Raw genomic sequence first — 23,446 nt, forward strand, 5'->3', positions numbered from 1 at the left:
GTCGCGGGTAGGTACTCGTCTAACCCATCAAACCTCATTTTGTGCCGCTACTCATGCCATTTTTCCTTCCCCAAGCATTTCACTACAGCAGAGGTGGCATGGTCAGCACAGGGTCACTGTGTCCCATCTCGTAACATTAATTAATATGGGACGGGTTTGCAGACGCGACAGAGGGCATGGCAGGTGCGCGTGGGAAACCGTCAATGGGACCAGACAGACCGGACACGATAAGCGGGGATGCGGCTAGCAGATGGGACGCGCATCTCAGTGCTCCAGGGTAGGCACATCGCAAGTGTATCCTGTAATGATAGCCTATGTAGATCATCTAGGTAGGCATGGGTCTATTTGATGGGCCCATGTGTAAGACTCATTTCCTCCTGTGCTATAAGGGGAAGGGAGTCCGCCTTGGCAAGGGGAGGACCCTGGAAAAAGACGCAACGAAGAAACCATACTCAATGAGAAGAATACACAGGATGTAGGGCTATTACCCCAAGGGGGTCCTGAACCTGGATAAATTCTGGTGTTCTTAGATTAGCACATGCACATCCCTAGAACACAGATCATGCACCCGTCGTCCGATACACCTTGAAATTATTGTCAGGAATTAACCCTCGATAAACACTTAACAACATAGCAGCAAATAACTGATTACAACACAGCAACAACACACATGACAGATCAGAATTCATAATTCCAAATACCATAGCAAATAGAAACTTAGTGATCTCAAGTTCTTAGGCTACTGGTGCTTGCTACCATCCCAAATGGCACCATCAGTCTATCTCTATCACGTAGCAATCAACCACACTAGACTCAAGATCATTCTAAAAATGAGAAGGAAAAGAACTAAATACTAGTATGAATGAGTATGTATTAGCCGACGACCTTGACGACTGCGTCACTGCGTGCATCGTGCCTACGTCTCAGCGTTAGCTAGAGCCTGGAGAGGGGAGGCGGAATGAAGGGCTAGAGGCTGAGGATCCGTGCGTGTGAGCTGGTTGGCGTTCCTGTGTCCATGCTTGAGGCGGAGTGGAGCCATGGAGGGCAGAGGGCTGGAGGCTGAGTGGTGGCGGTTGAATTTGGAGAGCAGACTAGCAGAGGCGGAGTAGAGGGCAGCGGGAGACTAAGTGGTGGCAGCTAGAATGCTGGAGAGCAGAGGCAGACTCAACTAGAGTGCTGCACGCTAGAGGCTAGGGTTATATATATATGGTTTAATTGAACTAGATTACATATCAGTACATAGACTAGGTTAAAACCCATAAAACTTCATGAGGAAAAACTAACCCTATTCCAACTCTGACCTAGACTCAGGCCCGCCTCTTTTAGTCTTGCAGGGAAAATCCAGCCCCGCAGTTTCCGCTCCACACGAAAAATTGCCAACCTACTTTGATTGCCCTTCGACGGACAGGACTGTGGAGGATGCTACGTGCGGCAGGCGCCATAAAGACGATAGAACGCGCGGCAAGGAGAACCGCGACAACCTTGGCCGCGCCGCGAGAACTCCGACGACGAGGATGGGGACTCACATGGGCCGCGTGACTATGGCAGGCGCGATCAGCGTCACGGGGCATAATATGCCTCATCGGAAGCGCACCCACTCCCCGTGTCACTGCGACGGCGGCGGCGGCAGCCACCATGGTAGTGGCTGCCGACACGATAACATGCAGGTGGTGGACGGGGGCGAGGACGCGCTGATGCCTGCTGCTGTGGCCAACACCCTGCTCCCTTCCCCGACACAACGCACAAACGCGCTGAAGCTTGCTGCTGCGGCCATCTCCTCGTTCCCTTCCCTGACACAACTTCGGGACATGGAGGTCGCTGATCTCGCACCAGGCGGCGATTCTACGGGCAGACTCAAGAACATCACCAAAAAGGTACAAAGCTACAGTACGTGAGTCTCTGCCCCTGTGCAATCTTGCAGGGGCGGATCTTGGGGGGCGGGGGGTCGCTAGCGCACCTGGGAGCCCCCAAGCCTCCCACGATTTGCCCTCGCTCCGATGGCCATGGAGTCGTCAAGTGGCTGCTGGGGGCAAGATGAGGGAGATGAACAGTCGTCGAGTGGGCCAACCCATTCCAATAGCCCAACCGAATAAGTGCCCAAGCGGCCAACTGATAACCATTAACCAGCCCAGCCGGCCATCCGTGAGCCTAACCCATCCCAATAGGCAATAGTCCAACCCGTTGAGGGCGCCCGTGAGGCCGTGGCCGTGAGGTGAGGGCGAGCTCGTGAATCCCCCAATCCCCAAATCCTAATTCTCTAATCCCAGCGGCCGGCGACTCGGCGAGGGCGCAGCCGAGCAGAGCGCAGGCGGGCAGGGGGCAGCCAACGGAGAGCAGGCAGCTGCAGACAGTCGGCGGCCACAGGCCGACGAGCATGTTGAATTCTGAAGACAGGCGATCAGGCACGCAGACCGGCAGCAGGAGTCCGATGTCTTGATTCCTGATGTTCTGGTAGTACTAGACTTAGTAGACTACTAATTAATAGTTAGCTATGGGCTATAGCCTATGGTTAATGGTCAGGTTGGTTGGTTCTGAAAATCTGAATATTTGAGCGCAGGCAGCAGGTTGAATTCTGAATCGTGTTCAGGGGCTTGATCGTGTTTGTGTCCTTGGGACCTTGGCAGAGAACAAAGACCAGGGAGGGGGTCAACATGCAACTGGTATAAAATTTAGCCGGCCACTTGAGAGCCTGACCGCCTGAGAGTAAACGGAAAGAAGCCTGAAGGAGGACATAACTCACTACGCAGGTATAAAATTTCATATGCATAGATGACTAGATGTTCATATCATCATGCATTCATTTGCTCTTGCTGTATTCCTAGATTGGTATGCTCAATGCTGTGAATTTCAGCGATGCCAATTTAAAGACATATTCGTATAACAAAATTTGTGATGAATGACTGAATGACTTGACAATATCATTTTTTTATGTGTTATATATTTTTTTAAGAAGTCCATTTTACTCTTCCAAATTATAGCGTTTGTTCAGATAATCCCTAAACTCTAAAACCATCTATTTAACACTCTGAATTCATAAAACTAGCACACTTTACACCCTTAGCTGTTCATGAAGCCGATTTTAGTGATTTTAGTGACATGACGCCACATCACTTGTTTTTTGCCATGTGGCGGCCACATCATCATCTTCCTCTTCACTCTCTCTCATCTGCTCCTTCCCCCGCCCTCGTCTGCTCTTGTGCCGCCAACGTCACTGCTGCCTTGAGCCTCAGCGCTACCATCTTGCGTGCTGCAACCGTGCGCACAACCAACATGCGCTCAGCCGCCCATGCGACCTTCCTTCGCCGCGGCCCTTTCTCTATGCCACCGGGCTGAGCCACCCAACACGGCATCGACGCGTCCCACCACTCGTCCTCCCGTGCGACCTCCCACGCTGAGCCGCTCGGCCCGTGCAGTTGTGAGCGCACAACGCCAGTTAGTTGGCCCAGCCAGCCAGTCTCGCCCGCGCGTCGCGCCGCCGCACTTGCGCCACCATCGAGCCAACCCGGCTAGCCTCCTTCCTCTCCAGTGCCCCTTCCCCTCTTTTCTCTCCCTTCTGTTGTCCCGACAGCCTAAGGCCGTGTCGCCTGCGTGCGCCGCCACTGGCCGAGCCAAGGGAAGCTTGGAGGAGCTTCTCCTTTGCCTCCTCCCTCGATTCCCTAGCCGAGCCCATCGCTCACCGGCTGGAATCGACCTCGCCCATAGTCTTCCTTGCCTTCGACCATCGCCTCTGTGCCTCACCGATATCACGCCACGCTGCCACCCCTCTAAGCTAACGTGCACCACGATGAGCTTCCCCTTCACCTGTAGATCCTCGCGCGTGCCCTCATTTGTCCTTGGTCTATCATCAGTGCGCTGCTCGTCATGCTCGCTAGCGTCATCACGCCGCCCTCCTCGCCATCGGCCATGCTCCGGTCGAGCCCGTCGGTCGAGGGGCCCCTAGCCGAGTTCGTCTCATCTAGCTAGAGCTTTTGGTGTAGTCAACTGGTCAAGCTGTTTCCGAAATCATCGTCGCGAGGTCGAGCCGTCGGGTATCCGCATGTGAGTGGCGCGGTCGTCCGTCTCCTGCCGCCGCCAGGCCTCTTTCATGCTGATCACCCCCCCTGCTCTGGTGCCCCCATCCTCTCTCCCTCTACTTTTGTGAGCCGCTCACACAAACCAGCGAAAGAGACAACCCAGTCAGAAAAACCGCTGTCCATATCAGCAAAATCTGCTTCCTAAACAGCTAAGGGTGCAAAGTGAGCTAGATTTAAGACATAAATAGATATTTTTCCTTTTTAACAATATGTTTGTGTAAAGTATGCTTTGAAGTTTAAACTAGACGATTCTTTATTATGCACTTGTGCCGTAGCCCCTCCTAATTTTTTTTTACTGGGTTCGCCCCTGCACTCTTGGATGGAAAATAGGTGGATGAGAAGAACGCCGATGATTTTGTCCTCAAAGCGTGTTGCCTCGCTCACTCGCTGACAGGCTTCGCATCGCTAATGCCCCGCTGCTTCTGCTTGAGAAACTTCTCCCTGGGAATGAAGCCTTGTCCGTGGCCCGGCACCCTCCTCGACGACGTAACTCTTGCACCAAGCGCGAGATCACATTGAGGCTAACCACGAGCAGGTGCTCCCTGAGCACCACCACGCGCCCAGCGGACGCCGCCGCGTGCAGGTCGCTCAGCGTGGTGCGCACCTCCTCGCTGCGGACTTGCTCCTGCAGCCTGAGCCGCCTCGCGCCCAGGAGCTCCGTCTGACATAGCCTGCGTGCCTGGCGCAAGTACGTGCCGTAGGGAGCCCACGGCATATCCGATCAGTTAATGCAGTGTATGTGCTTCCAGGGCGGTCGACGAACGAGAGGTCGTGGGTCTTGAAGAAGAACCCGACGGCTTTGACGGACAAGCCGATGACGGTGAAGAGACGAAGCGGAGGGACATGAGTGGCCGGTACCGCTTAGAGAGCTTGTGGATGGAACGGTGCGGAAGCGAGCCCATTTAGGTTCAGGTTGCCGATCACCGGTCATGGACGAGGGCCGGGTGGCACGTTGTACTTCCGCGTGCACCGCCGGTGTGGCGGAGGGCGGTTATGAGGAAGAGCACGACGGCGAGGAAATGGTCACAAGTATACTTAGAGCACTCACCTAGACGAGAGTAGTCGTGAGGCCGCAGTGACTACGGGAAGTAGGCTGTTCCCCTAGTCACTCTCGACTGTAGGTTGGGCGGAGAAATGAAACAATATTCTATTCCAATTTGTTCACAAACTTCCACATCCAACTGTATTTCTCCTGAGTTAAAAGGAAGGATTGGAAACCAACAAAAACAACTCATGAGAAGGAGAAAATCCGAGGACTTACGACTGACCATTCCATCCCTACCGAGCTGCCTCTGTAGATATTGTTTTTGCACGAGCAACTATTTTCTTCTCCCTCTCAGTTTCTCTGCATATCCCAGGTTGAGACAATTATGTTATAGACAATTATGTTATAGAAAGACACGCCACACGTACATATCCCAGGTTTCGTACTTGCCTCGAGATGATACAGTACTTGGAACGGTCATAACTTCGTTTGTAATAGAGATATACATAGACGAATTTTTTGAAAAATCGTCTGTGAGAAGAATCACAGATATATTATTTAAAATTCTATCTGTGAGTAGTAAGAGTTACAGACGGTTTTTGTTGAAACACGTCTGTATAAAGTGTCATAGATATAGTTTTTTAAAAATCCGTCTGTGTGACCCTTTCTCCTATAAACAATTTTGATTCATGGTGTGAGGAGCAGTGACGATATAAGAAGACGTGAATTATGATACTTAAAAATTAATAGCTCTAAAAACTTTATAAGATAAATATATATCAATTTATATCTAAATGTGCTCTAAGTTTATCTAGTATGTCTACTCTATAGCTCAAAATGATTGCAACCTACTCTAACAAGGTAAATTACAAGTATGTAAATGCGGAAACTTAAATGAGGTAGAGAGACAAACATGGTACAAGAGAATTTATCCCACGATATCAGTGGCACACAAGCCATCTCAAATCCACGTTAGAGCTCTACAAAAGGATATACTTCCGGTCGACAAGTCTCTTTTGGTCACGACTCTTGAGCTACCAAATCACCAAGACAAGACCTCAAGCACGATGAGCCACCAAACCACTAAGACGAGATTTTACCATTAACCTCTCTTCCGGTCACTTGTACGCCGTCTTCACTTCAGAGTTTTAGTCATAAAGACAAGAGCCTCTGTGTCCCCATACAATCTTCTTGCTACCGCTCAACACCAAGTCAGAGGGTCAACAAGTTACTGGCGACTTACAAAGACTCCAAGGCGCCGGCGTACATCTTGGTACATAGTAGGATCATATCTTGATTCACTCTCTAGGTTGCAGCATCTGACAATACTTCTCTCTAGGCCTATAAGCACTAATCACTCTTTAATGGTGTGCTTAATCGCATTGGATGAATATTTTAAGCACTTTAATGGCTCGGATGTCTTCTTAACTGTATAAGGGCTTCTCTGGACTCCAGCAGCACCAAATGAATAAGTCGAGGGGTATATATAGCCCTAGTGTAACTAAGATGATCTTATTAGACCATGATTGTAATTTTGGTGATTAATGATAACATAGTCATTAAGATTGACATGTTTGTCAAGAATATATGTTAGTATGTCTTATGGATACAATTCATTAAGAAGTCACCATAACTGGGATAAAGTTTGACTGAATTGGAGAAGTCTCAGGAGAATTGACCTCATCAGATAGTCCGGTACAGTAGAGTTTGCACTCAATGGAGCATTGTGCACAGAGGCTAATAGCCTCATCGGATAGTCTAGTACTCTGTGTGTTGAACTCACTGGAATATTTTTGACAAAGGGGGAGAATACTGAGGACCTCACCAGATAGTCTGGTGATCTGCATAGGGTAACACCAAAATATTTCTTGCAGAGAAGAATGCAAGTGCAGAAGAGTGAAGATTAACCCACCCAATGGTCTGGTGCTTGGTTTGTGTACACCGGAGTATAGCACTGGAGCATTTCTTGCAGATGCGACTGCAATTGCTGAAGAATGAAGATCAATTCATGGGATAGTCCGGTGATCACATAGATGAATGCACCGGAGCATTTTACACAGAGAAAAAGTGGCGTAGTCTGGCTCAAGATAACTCACAGGAAGTGGCGCGGCCTGGTGTCCACAAAGGTTTAGAGTGAAGTTTCAATGGCTAGTTTATGAGTTTGTACTCACCGGATGATCCGGTGTTAGTACTATTGTTCTCACCGGATCATCCGGTGCTAACAGCTTTTTTGAGCCGTTGGGAGAATGGCTAGTTGGCGGGTTTGAAGCTATAAATATTCCTCCACTCAGTCATTTGATGTGGAACATGCTACTGGAGTCTTGAGGAAGCTCATACACACTTAAGAAGATATTCAAGCCACCAAAATATTTAAAGTGATCATCCAAGGAAATTAAGCATAAGATTAGAGAGTGTTTAGTCCTCATAGGCCTAGAGTGAGTTGTAACTAGATGCTGCAGCTTGAAGAAGGGGTCAAGGAGTGATCCTAGCTTGTACCTAGTGGTATATTGACTCCTTAGAGTCTTTGTGACTTGTCGACATCTTAGGCCTTAGTGGCTCAAGCTTGTTGACCCTCTGACTTGGTGTGGAGCGGTGGTAAAACACGTGTACGGGGACGCTGAAACCCTTGCCTTGGTGGCTCAAGCTCCAAAGTGATCACAGAGGTAAGTGACTGGAAGAGAGGCTAGTGGCGAGACCTTGCCTTGGTGCCTTGGTGGCTCATCATGCTTGAGATCTTGTCTTGGTGACTTAATAGCTCAAGAGTCGTGATAAGAAAAGTCATGCCGATCGGGAGCATATTCTTTGTAGAGCTCCAATGTAGACTAGGGGTGGCATTCGTGCCATCGATACCACGGGACAAAAATCCCTTATGCCGAGTTTCTCTCTACCTTATTTACATTTTCATATTTACATAATTGCAATTTACCTTGCTAGAGTAGGTTGCAATCCTTTTAAGTAGTAGAGTAGACACACTAGATAAACCTATAGCACATTTAGATAGAATTTGAGATATGTTTATCTTGTGAAGTTTTTATAGCCGAATAGTTTCTAAGTGTTATAATTCACTCCTCTCTTAGAACGTCACCGTTCCTCACAATTGGTATCCAAGCCTCGTGCTCTTGATAGACTTAACATCCTAGAGTTATGATGTTCGGGGTTGGGATGGATATCCATAGTGCCCCACTTTTCGATGACATAAATTTTCTCCATTGAAAAATTCTAATATCTTAATTTTTGCAAGCCAAAGGTTTAGATTTTTGGAGAGTCACTGAGGAAGGAATGAAACCTCGTATTAGCAACAAGGAGAGGCAATTAGATGCATTGGTGAATATTATCCTTTTACCATCTTTAAATGTTGATGCATTTAATCGTGTTTATTTTCTCACCAATACACATGATATTTGGAATAGTCTCATTGAAATATATGAAGGCACAAAGGATATGCACAATGAGAACTATCATGTGCTTGTTACTAAGCTCAATAGTATCAAACAATTTTCCCATGAAAATGCTAATGACATATACTCACGTTTGAATATTCTTATGAATGAGATCAATGGGCTATGTTTGATGCCAATTGATGATGATCAAGTGGTGAGAAGAATATTTTAAGCTTTTCTTTTAAAGTATAAGTTGATAGTCTTTATCATCTATGACAACAACGACATCAAGAAGATGACTCCAAGTCAAGTGCTCGGTAAGATCACCGTCCATGAGATGACTATGAACATGGATGTGGAAGTATCTTCCTCATCCGACGTAAGAACCTTGCTCTCACAAGCAAGCAAGCATCATACTCACACATGAAGTCAAAGATGAGGAAGCAAGAGTAAGAGTAGAGCTCAAGCGAAGATGAAGATAAAGAGAGCAATGAAGATGATGACCAAAGCACATCAAGTGAAGAAATGGATCTCGAAGTAGCCAAGCTCATCTCTCAAGTGGACAAGAACATCAAGAAGATCAATGCCAAGATTGATTATCGAATCTCCATGAAAGATTTGGTCAAAACTATTGATTACATCAATAAGGAGAAGAAGACCAAGAGGGAGACAAAGGGAGGAGCCAAAACATTTGAAAGTATGGGAATATGAGTGAGTGAAGATGAAGATTCAAGTTCAAGGGATGAGAGTTTCACCACCCACTCCTCCAAGAGAAGCTCTTCCTCAAAGTCCTTTATCATACAAGCCATCATCACACAAGTGCCTTATGGCTAAATGTATGTAAAGTGATATAAGTGATGATAAATCCGATGAGGATTCTCCCTCCTATGATGAACTCCTTCATTTGATCAATGAGCAACAAAGGACCCTTAAGAAACAATCAAAAGAGCTTAAGAAAATCAATGCCCTCAATGACATTCATGCTACCTTTATTTATAATTATGAATAATTATTGAGAAAAATCAATTTGCTAAACAAGGAGCATGGTGAGCTTAAGGAAAAATTTGAGTGCATTGAATCTCAATCTAAGGTCCCTTTGGAGCAATTTACATCTCTATTTAATTTTAACCCTAAGTTAAATACTTGCACTTCTTGTGATAATTTAATTGATATATCATGCTCACCCCTTTGTAATGAGATATGTGTTGCCAATGTTCTTGTAGAACTATCTAATAACCTCATTGTGGAAGAAAATGTTGAGCTAAAGCAAGAAGATGAAAATCTCAAGAAGGACTTGGCAATATTAAAGGGTAAGAACTGTGTCCAACCTCCTCAAGATAACCATGCTACCGTGGTGAAGAAGCTTGCGGAGGGGTCCATTGTGACATACTTCAAATGTCGTCTAGAAGGCTATCACACCCTAATTTTCAATTTTCACAAGTTTCTAAAATTTTCCAAGATTAGATTATAGGTTGAATAAATAGAATAGGAAAAATCCTATTTTCTAAATTCAATTTCAAATTTGATTTAGGATTATTATTTGTTTGAATGCATTCATGCTGAAAATAGGCATTTAGGTTTTATTTTGGGTTGTTGAGTTCCTCTGGCTTTTATTGGATTTAATTTGAGCTAATTTGGAGTATATTTGAATTCATTTGTGTTATATTTAATTTTCAAAATACTAAAATATTTTCATAAGCTCAAAATATTTATTTGGCTTCTAAATGTTTTCAAAAGCTTATCAGAATTTTCTAGAACTTTTAGGCTTTATTTGGTATTTTACTTGGGTTTTAATTTGCTTCTCTTCTCTTCTAGAAATTCCCAAGAAAATAAAATCTTAAATCTAATCCATCCCAAGCCATCCCCTCTTTTTCTTTCTTGGCCCGGTTCGGTTCCCTACCCGGTCCTCTCTCTCCCTCCCTCCCTTTGGCTCGGCCCGAGCCAGCCAGCCTACTTTCTCTCTCCTCCCCTCTTCCCGCCAGGGCTCGACTGTCCTGACCTGTTCCCGCGCTTCACCTGTTTCTTCTCTCTGGGCCGCTCCTGTGTGTGCGCCTCAGCCCAAGCCGATGCCGCAGTCACGCTCCCGTTTACCACCAGTCATAGCCGAAGACGCCCAAAGGCCAATCCCCTTCATTGCTTTCTCAGTCTCTGTTTTGATTTCGTCGCACCGCTGTGTTCGAGTCAAACTCAAGCGCCGCCGCCCTAGAGTCCTAACCCTCCTCGAGCTCCCTCTCTCTCCACCGCTTATATAAGTTAAGCCATCGCTCTTGGTTTTCCCTCAAGCCAATATCACTGAAACTGAGCCAACCTGCCGAGATCTAGCTCTCCACCGTCGCCATTGCTGCGCTGCCGCCAAGCTCGCCAACCCGCCATCCTAGTGTCGTTCTGCTGTCGCCAAGCTGTCCTTGAGCTTCGCCACCACCCATTGAAGTTTCTCCACCGTCGCCCTCGCCTTCTGGCCACCAGAACCACCTCCCCGATGAGCTCCCATATGCCTCCTCCTCCTTTTCCTTCACCGATCTTATTCCCACGTCGAGCCGCTGGAGGTAAGCCTTCAAACAGGTTCGCCGTGCCCTCGACTTTGTTTTTCGCTACTCGCTGTCGTTCCCTGTGCCCAGCGATGAGGTCTTCTCCATCTTTGGCAGGTGCATCACCGTGCCGACACCGCTTCGCCGTGGTCCTGATCCCCTCCGATCACCAAATCTTCTCGGTCGTCCAATCCAAAAAGAGCGGTTGAGATTAGATCTGCTTATATCCCTTGGTCACCAATCAGAGCTTACCACATGTCCTACTTAAACCCAGTCAACCAATCTGCCATGTCAGCCGCCACCTCATCTTGGCATGTCAGCATATTTGTTGACTTGTTATCCTAGTCAGCTTGCCACCTTAGCCAATTAGCCCGGTCAGCAATTCCTTTTCTTTTTGTTTTGTTTCCTTTTGTGATGACGTCCTTAATCCTTTTGCTGACATCATAAACCTCCTTTTTCAATACAAAAATAATTCTAGAAAATCTAGCAAATAGCTCTTTTGTAGAAAAACTCCCAAACTTTTCTGTATTTACCTAAAAGCCCCTATCTTTTTATAGTTTAGTCCCTAAAATTTTCTATATTTACAAAAGGTCCCCATGTTTTTGTAAAAAGCCCCCTACCTTTTCTATTTTATTCAAAATAAGTCCTTTCAATTTTAACCCTACTCTTATTTTAGCATAACTTTCTTATTTTAGCTTTGATTTGAGTAATTCTTGCACTCAAATTTTTCTAAAAACATGATCTATCTAACTATACCAATTTTAGGTATCAATCCTCACATATCTATAGTAGTTATATCTTATTAACATCTAGATCCCTACAACCATATCCTCCCTCATAAGAACTTCAGTCAATTTCATTCTCTTTGCCAGCTCAATCAAAGATCCCAGTCTATAGTTCTATTCCTTTTTGCATTTACAATTTGGAGTTTATTTGGTGTTTATTCAATGTTGCTTTTGTTTGTCGATAGAATCCGCGATTAGTCAATACGCTTCAGATCTGTTTGATGGACTTCAATACCAAGATTTCGACAACATTGAGCAGTATTGGGTAAAAGACAACTGTACTTATTGATTATCTTGAACCTATGTTTTTAAATATTTTGTTTTACAAAATTGCATGCAATGTCAATGTTATGGGTAGTCACCTATGTTAGTGTTTACCCTAGATCTTTCTTTACATTCTTTGAAGCCTAAGTGGTGGTTGGTATGAGTCTTTGTGTAGATTTGCTTAGCCATGTTGTCGGGATGTTGGAAAGTGCCATATACTTGACTAATGATCATATAACAATGATGGTTAATATGATGAAGAATTTGATATAGCAAAATGAAACTTTAGACTTTGAGCAAATAGGTGGTTATGAAGGTGATCGTAGATATGTTGTTGGTTTAGTCTTTGCTCAAGTGACCTAAATAAGGACTTGTTCATGGAGCGACAACCCAAGAAGATTTGTTCAAATACGAGGCCTAGCCAATTAATTAGAGTACTCTGGGTGTTGTGTGGGCCAGATTGAAGGCATGGATGAGGGAAGTTAATTCTTAGATTCTACAAGGCATAAGAGGGGGCTTCTGGGTAGGAGTTGAACTTGTGTAAACCCTACTGGTAAAACCTAGAGTGATGGTGACACAAACTGGGAGGATTTTTTGTAAAATCTTTATAGTGATCTCTTGTCCACACACCCTAGGTAGTGTGTAATGTGCCTGATTAGCATGGGGAACATGGAGACTTTAGTCACCTGTTTGTAGGTGATGAAATCACGACTTGTGGAAAAGTTGTATATCTCTGCGAAGTGTAAAATCTGATATATCAGCCATGCTCACAGTCACGAGAGACTTGGATCCTCACATGATTAGTTGGTGGTGGAATGGTTTTGGTTATGGTACTGGTGGTACTACATGGTTATGGTTTGCAAGGTGGGTAACATAGTTGTTGGGCTATATGGGTTACATTCACTAAATAATTGCTTAATGCTTTTGAGTCCAAATATCTTTTCTTTACTCGCATTTATGCACATATACCATGTGTTAGTCTATTCTTGATATAAGCATGCATATCATTATTCTTCTGTACACTTGTTGAGCACGTCATGTGCTCATACTTGCTATTTTTCCTATGCCATATGACATGTGTGGTGCCCAGTGAGTGAAGTTGTTGAAGGCTATCAGGACGTGATTGTGGTGTTCTAGGTGAGTGTCTCTCAGTTGGTTGCCTACGGTGTTGTTGGGCACTAGCGCTTCTATTCCACTGCCAATATTTACATAGAAGACAATAAATATCAATCGTTGTAAGAGTTAAACATTTATTTTATAAAAGTATTGCTTTTGTAACTTCACTTGTGATGTTCTTATGTGTGTTGAACATCCTGAGAACACATAAGCCGTATTTGGTTTTGTTTGTTAAAACCGGGTGTGACAAAGTCCACAAGTCCTTCCAGTGCAAGCAAGTCTAGAAGGAGACCAAGGAGAAGAAAGCAATGAACCACTCCAACAAGACCTCAAACATCTACATCAAGCCCAATTACAAGAACAAAAGCAAGACCAACCACTATAAGCTCAAGAAGAAAAATAATGGCAAGGTGGTTGCACATATAGTTCGGAGAAAGAATTGGGGGTGGAACCAACCCATTTGGGTACACAAGGAAGCCATCACCAACATGAAGGGGCTACAATCAGTTTGGGTTCCAAAGAAGACTTGAAGCCTGAGGTGGCCATGGGATTTGAAGACTTTGCTCACAAAATAAAGTGAAGGTTCAAGCGAAGAAGCCAAGTACATAAGATTGGATGCTTTGATGAAGATCATAATCATCATATACTCAAATCCCCATACAAAGGTAAAAGAGGTAAATGGTAGCTAGACTTTAGTTCATTTCTTTTTGCACCTAGCATATTTGCCTTGTCTAGGATTGCATGTGCTTATTTCAATTTATTATAATGCCTAGTGTAAGTTTTCATATGGTAGGTTGCTTGTATTTCTCTCTTTCTTATGAGCAACCTATATGGTTTATTAGTTGTTGATTCTTTTCATGGCATTAGTTTCACAATTGATATCTTTTATGTGCCCTGAACCAGTCCATAGGGTATTCTTCCCATTGTTATTAATAACAAGTGCATATGCCTCGCAAGTATTCAACGCTTGTATGAACACATTTAGGGAGAGTATATACTATGTATTATGATTTTGAGACTAACATATGTTGCTAGATGTATCTTTTGTAGTCTCATAGAGAAATCAACATGCCTCCGGAGGTATACAATCCCTAAATGCTTCAATTGGTGTCATTGTCAATTCATTTCTATATTTAAGCCACCTCCATGCATGATATGACTTCAACTTCCTACCTCTACTTGTTGTCTAAATGTGCATATATTGCTATATTCCTACAAGTGGTATTCACAAGTGGGTCTCATTATATATATGCACACATAAAGGGGGAGTTTAGATTATATCATGTGAGTTTCATAAATTATGATCCTTGTTCGTTCTTTTTTAATTGATATTAGTGCATCCTATCCTCACAATTGGTATCATGAATTATATCCTTACAATTTGTATATTTTCAATTGGTATCATTTCATTGGATCATGATTTATGAAGCCCTCCTTCATGTGCTCTAACGCTCTTTCTCGAGTTTAACATATATTTGTAGCCCTTTCTAGATTGTTGACAAAGAGGGAGAAGTTTCATAACCAAAGCAAGTAACAAATAAAAAATAATACCAATCGTAAAGAGCACAAAGCAAGAAGCAATATGAGACACCTAGATTGACAAAGAGGAAAAAGCTCTTGCATGAGTCGATCAAGGGAGATAGTGGCAATGAAGAAAGGGGAAGCCACAACAAAGAGGGACTAAATGGTAAGAACATGTATCCAAGCAATGTGATAAAGCTTTGTACTTTTTACGGTTGATATTATTTATTATTTTTCACTTGCTTCTGTTGTGTTGTCATTAATCACTAAAAAGGGGAAGATTGTAGCAAAAATGACCCTATTAGGCCATGATTGTAATTTTGGTAATTAATGGCAACAAAGTCTTTGGGACTAATATGTTTGTCAATAATATATGTTAGTAGGTCTTATGAATGCAATATATCAAGAAGCCATCGTAGTAGAGACAAAGTTTAATTGAGTTGGAGAAGTCCCAGGAGAATTGACCTCACCGGATAGTCTGGTGCAGTAGAGTTTACACTCACCAGAGCATCGTGTACAAAGGCTGATAGCCTCACCCGATAGTTAGTACTTTGTGTGTTGAACTCACCGGAGTATTTTTGACAAAGGGGGAGAAGGCTAAGAACCTCACCAGATAGTCCGGTGATCTGCACAGAGTAACACCCGAGCATTTCTTGCAGAGAAGAATGCAAGTGCAGAAGACTGAAGATTAACCTATCGGATGGACTGGTGCTTAGTTTCTGCATACCAAAGTATAGCACCAGAGCATTTCTTGCAGTGGTGACTGCAATTGCTAAAGAATGAAGATCAACTCACTGGATAGTCCGGTGATCATAGAGATAAATGCACCAGAGCATTTTACACAAAGAAGAAGTGACGCGGTCTGACTCAAGGTAACTCACCAGAAGGTCCAGTGATGGATTTGAAGGCACATTGGAATGTTTGGTGTCCATAGAGGTTTTGAGTGGAGTTCTAACGGCAGGTTTTTGAGTTTGTACTCACCACTAATCCTGTGTTAGTACTATAATTCTCACCGGATCATCCGGTGCTAATAGCTTTTCTGAGCTGTTGGGAAAATAGCTAGATGGCGGATTTGAGTCTATAAATTCCCCTCCATTCGGTCATTTGATGTGGGGCATGCTGCTGGAGTCTAAAGGAAGCTCCTACACACTTGAGAAGACATCCAAGCCACCAAAGTGCTCAAAGTGATCATCCAAGGCAATTAAGCGAAAGATTAGAGAGTGTTTAGTGCTTATAGGCCTAAAATGAGTTATAGCTAGGTGTTGCAGGTTGAAGAAAGGATCAAGGAGTGATCCTAGTTTGTACTGAGTGGTGCGTCGATGCCTTGGAGTCTTGGTGACTTGCTGGCATCTTGGGCCTTGGTGGCTCAAGCTTGTTGACCCTCTGACTTGATGTGGAGAGGCGGCAAGACACGTGTATGGGGACATGGAGATCCTTACCTTGGTGGCTCAAGCTCCAAAGTGATCACGGTGTCAAGTGACTAAAAGAGAGGCTAGTGGTGAGACCTTTTGCTTGGTGGCTTGGTGGCTCATCGTGCCTGAGACCATGCTCTTGGTGACTTGGTAGCTCCGGGAGCATATCCTTTCTGGAGCTTCAATGTAGACTAGGGGTGGCATTCATGCCATCAATACCATGGGATAAAAATCCCTTGTGCCAAGTTTTTCTCTCTACCTTATTTACGATTCCACATTTACATACTTACGATTTATCTTGTTAGAGTATGTTGCAATCCTCTTAAGCGGTAGAGTATACACACTAGATAAACCTAGAGCATATTTACATAGAATTTGAGATAGATTTATCTTGTGAAGTTTTTAGAGCCGAATAATTTCTAAGTGCCTTAATTCACCCCCTCTTAGGATGTCATCGTTCCTCACACTGAGCCCCGCAGATTAACCATTATCTTAATGACTCAACTTTATTGTGAACACCGGATGGTCCGGTGAGAACAGTAGTACAAGCACCGGACCATCTGGTGTGTACATCTGAGGAAACTAGTCGTTGGAACTCCACTTACACTTCTTCTGATCACCAGATTGTCTGGTGTATACAACATCTCCATCATCGGACTATCCAGTTTTTATACCTTAGCCTAACGAAGCCATCTTCTTCGCTGTTCAATTGTCTAGTGCTTTAAAATATATCTAAACAATGCTCAACTCAAAAACTTTGTAGTGATCATCTTAAACAATTTGTTTTCGGTAAATACTTAAACTATATCTAAAACAAGGCCCAACTCAAACAATTTGTAGAGATCATCTTAAACAATTTATTGTAACATTTCTAGATGTGAAGTCATTGATGATGGTATCAACATCAATGTCATCCGGCAATTTCTTCTCAATGCATAGAGTTACCTAACATTTATTCTTTCTTGAGAAATAGTTCTTCAATAATTATAACTTTGAAAAGGTTCTTTCAGCTGATGCTGTAGTCACATGTATAATAAATAAGATTTGATAAGAAATAGAAACATTAGGCTAACAATCTGCTTCTCTGATATACTAAAAAATCTCCATAGAAGATATTGGTCGATCTGGCAAAGTCAATTGCACAACCCTTAACTCAGACTTTAGATAATTTAATTCAATATCATATGAATTATCTACAGAGGAAGTATTTGCAAATTTAGTGCAACAATCTTTCAGTTCAATATTATCCAATGACTTTAAGGTTATCGAATTTAGTAAAAACACAACCCATCAATTGATGGCTTACTGCAAATTTGCAATGGGTGGGCAACCTTAAAGCTTAGGTTGTGGACAACTGGAGGAAGATGATCATGTGTCAGGTTAGGCGATAGACATACCTTCATTTTAGGAGGAAAGGAGGGGATGAAAATAGACGAATTGGGGTCAGCAAATCGTGAATGCTAAATCACCAATCACTGATTCACCGATTAGGGCCCTTACAGCTTTACGCTGAATCGCTATGCCTGTCGCTGAATCCGATCATCATCGAATGATGTAGGTAGGACAGCATGAGAGGAAGCGATCTCGTCAACTTCTCTGCACATGAGAAAATTACTAATTTGGGCTACTGCTAACCTACTGTGAAGGAACCAAAGCAGTAAAGCTGCTTCTTTTGGACTGGTCAAAGGCCAAAGCCCATGCATGATCGTATAACCACAGCCATTAGTAGACTGAAATTTGAACTATTGTTCTTTATTGGATCACAAATAGTATACATGTAAACATATATGAGAGGGGCCCTGGGTGGCCACCCCGCTTGTACCCCTCGAGGGCTGGCCATGGATTCATGCTTTGTCCACTCCATATTCCATTGTAGGTGGTGCAATATTTTTGAGGTAGGGGCGGCACTTCTGGAGTACATGAAAGCAAGGTACTCTGCCATCTGGACCACTTCAGTCACCATAGCAGACCGCATCTTCAAGAAATAGGGCTATGACGTGCTTCCACTCTACAAGAAATGGGTAATTACTCAATTACACCAGCTAGTAATTTAATCAACATATGTATGTAAAATTTAACGTGAGAATGGACTAGAAATTATTTTGAAACTGATGCAATGTGGCATGTAAGCATTGCATGTAGTGGCATGATCTGTGCAAGGTGTTCCTGGTGGAGGCACGGTGGCAGCAGCAGGGCTATAGGCCGAGCTTCGATGAGTACCTCAACAACGGGTGCGTGACATCGACTGGTTGACGGGCTTCTCTTGTTGTTCCATGCATTGCCCACCATCACACTGTTAGCTCTAATATCAACTTAAACCATTAATTCTTAGCCTTAAACATGTACATACCAGATTGCGAGGAAGCCATTAGGTGCTAGTGATGCCTCGGAGTTGATTGATGGTGCATAGGTGGATGAAGAACGTTTCCCATAGATGAGGTAGCTGACATAGTGCTACATGTCGATGATCGCCGACACGTAGTCGTGGATGAAGTGGTGGTGGCAACAGACTTCACCTCGTAGCAACACCCATGAGGATCGGTAGAGCTAGGGATGTGGGGGGAGGTTAGGCCTAACATGAAAACTAAATCTCATAGGTGCCGGCTCCCCCTCCCTCATGTATTTACATGGCACCGCCTGAGATGGAACCGCAACCATTTGGTTGGTTGTGCCCCCAATCAGGGCATGAGCATGGGGATGGGCTCCCCCTCTTCTCTCGTTCTTCAGTTGATGTGAGGGAAGCTGAAATCACATCCAACATTCTCTCCCTTGATAGTAATTCTAACATCATAAGTCCGCTCTCAATGAAACATAACACTAAGGCAAAACATAACAATGGCTAAATTGAAATGTCACTGAAACCCAAAAACCTATAGCGCACTACCCCATCTCGAAATGAATATTTGTTATGGTTAATGGGAGTTGGTTTGCTTTATGGTTTGTTATGGTTAGTTCTTATCCAAAATCTTAGGCTTTCCATTAATCCCATATCGGCAATATGATCACGAAAAATATGGTGTGGTAAGCCTTTAGTGAGCATCGCCGTAAGCATTGACTCATTCTTTATATGCTTGACACTGATATTTTGATATTGTATTTTCTATTTCACAGCATGATACTTAATGTCGATGTGTTTGTGTCACACCCGGTTTTAATAGATAAAACCAAGTACGGCTTATGTGTGCCCAGGAAGTTCAAGACACATGAGGACATCACAGGTGAAGTAACAAAAGTAATAATTTTAACTTACAACCTATTAACTCCTACATTAAAGACTTCACCTAAACAATCTATTAGCTAAACAACAGCAACTAAACGACGGCAGTGGAATAGAGCATTGGCAACTGAACAATTCCACCGGCATCGACCGGAAGACACGCTCCTAGTACACCAGGTCGTCATCTAAACAGTCTTGAAAGTCTTCCATTGAGCAACATATGTATTGTGAAAGATAGCAAGGTGAGCACATGGAGTACTCAGCAAGTGTAGGAAAGATAATGATATGTAGGCTTACAACAAGAATAGTCTAACATATGGTATATCTGCGTAAATGAGAGTAAAGAAAATGGTGATGTAATTAAAAGACATTAAGCATTTGTTAAGTGAATATAACCCAACAACTAGACATTACCCAAGGCTAACAACCTTACAAACTATAACCATCCAACCATCACCTGTATCATCAACCTATAGCTAAACCATTACCATGACCAACTAATCATGTGAGAATACAAGTCCCCTATAACCGCGGGCACGACTGTTATAACAACTTTACACACTACAGAGGTTGTCCAACTTTTAGCCATGAGTCATGATATCCATATTACCGTATTACGCAAACACTTAACACACGCTAGTGGTGTGTCACCAGGAGATCACTACAAAGCATGGTCCATCAATTAGGTTCTGGGACTCCAACGAATGCTAGCCAGATGTCTAATTGATATGCTAAGCCTTACCCATATTGGCCTTGTGTTTAGTATGGTATTTCTTAGGTTGTTGCTGCACGAACTGGTCCTTATATGTGACACTTGGGAAAGGACTATCCAACAGGGAAATAACCAACAAAACCTAACACCATTTCTTGGAACGTATCAACAAGTCCACCGAACCACCATTATCAAACCAACTCCTTGCCCAAGTCCTAGGGTTCCATGTTACTAAAACAAGTTCATCATCACCATTGCATATGTCCACTAAACTTGTATATGACACTTCGCAACATCCCAAAAGCATGGCTAAGCAATTCTACCCAAGAGACTCATATCAACTACCACTTAGGCTTCAAAGATTGTAAATGAAGAACTAGGTAAACCTTAACATATGTGACTACCCTTCAGATTAACAGACACTGCATGCAATTTGTAAAATAAAAAATTTAAAACCATAGGTTCAAGATGATCACAGACACTTGCCTTCTCCTTGCTACTGCTCAGTGTACTCTAGCTCCTGGTCTTGACGTTCCTCAAACTGGCTCAGGGTGTTATCGTCTAATCGAACAATTACCAACAAAACACACAAATAATCATACTAAGAATAGTACACAAAATAGAAGAACAACAAGACAAAACCTGTCTAAAAAGATAGAGCTCTGAAAAAAAAATCCAACAGCGCAAGAATTGCTTAAAATAGAGCTATGATGAAAAATTTATGAGGCTTTTATGAACAGGGGATTTTCTGCAAAACTACATTAATTATTAGGATTATCGGAATTATTTTTATAGTAGAAAAACCTTATTTATTGCGTGGCTTGTTGATTGGGCATGACTAGGCTGACACATAGGCAAAACAGATGAGGTGGCGCTGGCATGGCGATTGACTGGGCTAACCTGCTGACTGGGTTAAAGAGGTGACACGCGGCATGCTCTGATTGGACAGCGAATGGATAATTTGAGATCTAATCTTTGTGGATGGCTTTAGATTGGATAGCTCAGGAGGGATTGACCGGCCAGGGAGGTGATGCACGTCGATGCCGAGGGGATCGTGGCAGCGCACTCGCTGGATGGTCACCGAAATAGCGCTTCGGCTTGCTGGTGGAAACGATGAGCGGTGGTGCAAGACAAGAAGCTAACGCCGAATTGATCTGGATACTTACCGAGCACGATGAGGCATGGGAAGGTAGTCGACGATGGGAGAGGTGGTGGAGTGGCTCGGATCTTTGATAGCGGTGCTCTGACGGTCAAATGGCAACGGTGAGGGCAACATGAGCTTCAGCAGAGGAAGGTAGTCCTTCGTTGGTCTTCGACGGCGGCGAGAGGCTCTAGAGTAGCTGGACGTTGAGCTCAACTAAGGTGGTAGTAACTATGGTGGAGGTGGAGCTCAAATTCGGTGAGTTGTCGGATGAGATTAGAACGGGAGGTGGCAGGGACTTATATAGGCAGGTGAGGGCCTCTTGGGGCAGCTCAGGACTCAAGGGCGGTGATAGATTCATGCTCCACTCGGACTCGATGGCAGCAGGGGTGGAATCCAGGTCAGAGACGACGGGCGTGCCATGTTTGGGAAAGCGGGAAGTGACCGGGATGCCTTCGAGCATGGGCGGTAGTGCAGCTGGCGCAAAGGCAAGCTAGGCTGGGAGAGTGGCTGGCGGCCCACGCGGGAAGAGAGCGGGAGAAGCGAGCCAGCGCGGGTTTGTCTAGAGAGAGGAGAGAGCCTAGATCAGCCCGAGAAAGGTTTTATTCTTTTTCTATTTCATTTCCTTTTCTAAATTCATTTGAAATTCCAATTCAAAGAAAAATCAACTCAAACAACGTCAAATAAACTCCAAATAAAACCCTACATGCCTATACTCAGCATGAATGCATATAAATCAAATATAGCCTCTTTTCATTTGGAATTTTATTTATAAATTAGATTTTAAACCTAGGCTATTTAATTCAAACCCAAATTAAAATCTAGCCAAATTTTAGAAACTTGCAAATTTGAAAATTAGGGTGTTACAAACCTACGTCCCTTGGATTGAATCTCGCCCTCAAGATTCGGACGGATTGGAGAAAAGATGAGGAAACTCTGACTTCAGATCTTCTTTCTCTTTCCCATGTTGCTTCATCCTATGACTCGTGACTCCAATACACTTTGCACGTTGATATCACTTTGGTTCTAGTAACCCTTTCTGATCTTTCAATGATCTTCACTGGATACTTTGTATAGGAGAGATCTTCTTGAAACTCCAACTCTTCTATTGGCAACTGTTCTTCGGGCACTCGAAGACACTTGTTCAACTGAGACACATGAAAGATGTCATGCACATCTGCCAGCTGAGGCAATAACTCCAACTGATAAGCTACTTCTCCTCTTTTATCTAGTATCTTGAAAGGTCCAATGAATCTTGGTGATAACTTCCCTTTGACCTTAAATCTATGAAAACCTCTTATGGGCGAAACCTTAAGATAGACAAAATCTCCAATTTCAAACACTAATTCTCTATGTCTGTTATTAGCATAACTTTTATGCCTCGATTGTGCAATCCTTAGATTCTCTCAAATTATCTGAACTTGCTTTTCTGCATTCCGTAGAACTTCGGGAACAAAAACTTGACTTTCTCTGGTCTCATTCCAGAAAAGTGGTGTTCTACACTTTCTTCCATATAGAGCTTCAAATAGAGACATTTGGAGACTTGCCTGATAACTATTTTTGTACAAGAACTCTGCATATGGCAGACTCTTATCCCAACTTTTAGCATACTTCAGAGCACAAGCTCTTAACATATCCTCGAGTATCTGATTTACTCTCTCAGTCAGACCATCTATTTGAGGATGATAGGTATAACTGAAATTAAGCTTCGTGTCCATAGACTCGTGTAGCTTCTGCCAAAACTTGGAAGCAAACTGAGTTCCTCTATCTGAAACAATCTTCTTCGGTACTCCATGCAAACACACTATTCTTGACATATACATCTCTACAAGTTTGGCTCCACTATATGTAGTCTTAACCGGGATAAAATGAGCAACTTAAGTCAAATGATCAACTATAACCCATATACAATCATATCTTCCTTGTGTACGGGGTAATCTAACAATGAAATCCATACCGATTTTCTCCAATTTTCACTCAGGTACCTTCAAGAGCTATAGCAATCTTGCTGGTCTCTGATGTTCTTCTTTGACCTTCTGGTAAGTATCACACAGAGCTATGTATTCTGCAACATCTCTTTTCATTCCAGAGCACCATGGAATATACTGAATCATGGGCTTCCCTTAAAACCAACTCTTTAATGGCCTTCTGATTGGGCACACAGATTCTCTTTTTGAACCACACAATACCTTGACTGTCTTCTGTAAAGTCTGGTGCATTTCATCCTTAATAAGCTGCCTTATTTCCTTGAGCTTTTCATCTTCAAGTTGACCTATACGAATATCTTGTTCTAATGTGCAATCAACTTCCAT

The 23,446-nt window shown here is 43.5% G+C and overlaps 1 pseudogene; it reads right to left on the reverse strand.

Annotated features, from left to right (window-relative positions):
• Window positions 1-4,434: 4,434 nt before the first annotated feature.
• Window positions 4,435-23,446, reverse strand: LOC133892177 (cytochrome P450 71B12-like; annotated as a pseudogene).

This window comes from Phragmites australis, chromosome 15 (assembly GCF_958298935.1).
Source record: "Phragmites australis chromosome 15, lpPhrAust1.1, whole genome shotgun sequence".
In the NCBI taxonomy this organism is placed as follows: domain Eukaryota; kingdom Viridiplantae; phylum Streptophyta; class Magnoliopsida; order Poales; family Poaceae; genus Phragmites; species Phragmites australis.